The sequence below is a fragment of the Solanum tuberosum genome, unplaced genomic scaffold, assembly GCF_000226075.1.
Source record: "Solanum tuberosum cultivar DM 1-3 516 R44 unplaced genomic scaffold, SolTub_3.0 scf00284, whole genome shotgun sequence".
Taxonomy (NCBI): domain Eukaryota; kingdom Viridiplantae; phylum Streptophyta; class Magnoliopsida; order Solanales; family Solanaceae; genus Solanum; species Solanum tuberosum.
The window spans coordinates 280,457-282,353 of record NW_006239212.1 but is presented as its reverse complement, the minus strand read 5'-3'; positions in this window follow the sequence as shown (position 1 = coordinate 282,353).

Here is a 1,897-nt window from a genome sequence, read left to right as displayed (position 1 = left end):
TCTACAATAGAATTCCTAGAAATCCAACTTGAAAAATTATGTTAAAAATGGAAAATAAAAAGTGAAATAAATTTAATTGAGAGTTATCCTTCGTCTGTCCCATTTTATGTGACACTTTTTATTTCTCGAGAATCAAATAGTTTAAGTTTGACCATAAATTTGCGTATGATATCTTCAATTTTTTAAAAATGAAATTTATATATTTGTAAACTACGTAAAAATCAAAATATTATAATTCATAATAATTAATAATTCAAAATATTTTAAAGATCTATGAAAAATTTAAGATCAAAGATAAACTAAAGAGAGTAAAAGGGGAGAATGGAAAGTAGAAAAAAAGAAAAAAAAACGAATATATAGAGAGAAACTGAGGAAAAAAAATCAGAAAAGTAATTATTCATGTGGGTTATTGTATATGTAGAAAGACACGTGTACAATTAATGAGCCACAATGAATTTTATAGTACAATTTGAAATGCTTTGTGTATAACTTGATAGTATCGTGTTCTTCCTCTAAAGTCTCACTTCTAATAAGGAGTAATATATATAAATCACAATAATTAACAATTCAAAATCTTTAAATTGAGACAGTTAAAGTAATATATATTTGGAGCTATTGTGTCTGGTAACTGTATATATGTATGAGTAATAAAAGGTAGTACACATGTCTTCAATATAGTGAATCATCAGACAGCTGGCAACATATAATACTCCTATTTATTCTGTACAGTTCTTTTTGCATGCTGTACAACTAATTTAATAAAGTCAAAAGTTAATGTACAAAATTCTTTGCACGTTGTACAATTAATTTAATGCAGTGTTAGTCCTTCTAACTGTCATTTCTAAATAAGAGTAATTTGAAATTGACTAAAGTCATCAATGGCCCCTTAAAGTTGTCCGCATAATTCACTTAGACATCTTAACTAGGACTTGTACCTATTAAACACTTAAATTGTTTAAAACATATACCTATTAAACACAAAACATTGATGTGGCAACTTAAGTGTACCTTACTTGACATTAGGCACGTGAACAGGTTCCAAATATCATTTTATTTTTATTTATTTTCTAAGAACTTATACCTTTTTTTGTTTTATTGATATTTGGCATTAAAATAATTAAAATTAATTTCTTGGTAAACCCAAATAATCAACCTCATCCCCTTTTCAGCCGTCTTCTTCGTCCATACTTTTTATTTTTTATTTTTAACTTTGCTATTTCTTTTATTTTCATTCTTTATACAATCTAAATCTACTAATTAATTTGATTTTGCAATAAGAAAGAAGATTTTCAGTCATTGAAGTACTTAAGAAAGTTAGTAGGACTCTGTTCATCTATATTTCTGACCACTTTGAACCGACATCACCACACAAATTAAAATATAAGTTAATTAAGCTTATTGACAATGATATCTTAAAATTTCATAGAATTAATTTGAGTATTCTCGATTTCTTGTCGCCGTTAATTTCAAAATGATTCACATTGATTTATTTTTCACAGGCATCTCAAAAATCAGTTTGCTAAGCTATTATTCACGAATAGATTTAATCCCCATAATTTATAGGAATAATAAGAAGAAAAATAAAAAATAATCTGCCAAAGGAGTCGAGAACGGCGAGTGCTTAAGGAAGAAGAAGAACAAGCAAAAGTTTTAGTAGGTGGGGTTGAAGTATTTAGGGTTGAAAACAGTACTTATTTTTTTATCTTTCAAAATTATAAAATAATTTTTTATAGTTAGATTGGGCAATAGGCCATGGGACAGGTGTCATAATTTTATTCGTAACTATTTTAAGCTACGACATGTGAGTTACACGCACAAGGTTTTATGTATTGATTGTCATTTTGTGTCTAATAGATATATATTTGTTAATAATAAAGTGTCTAATAGGTACTAGCCT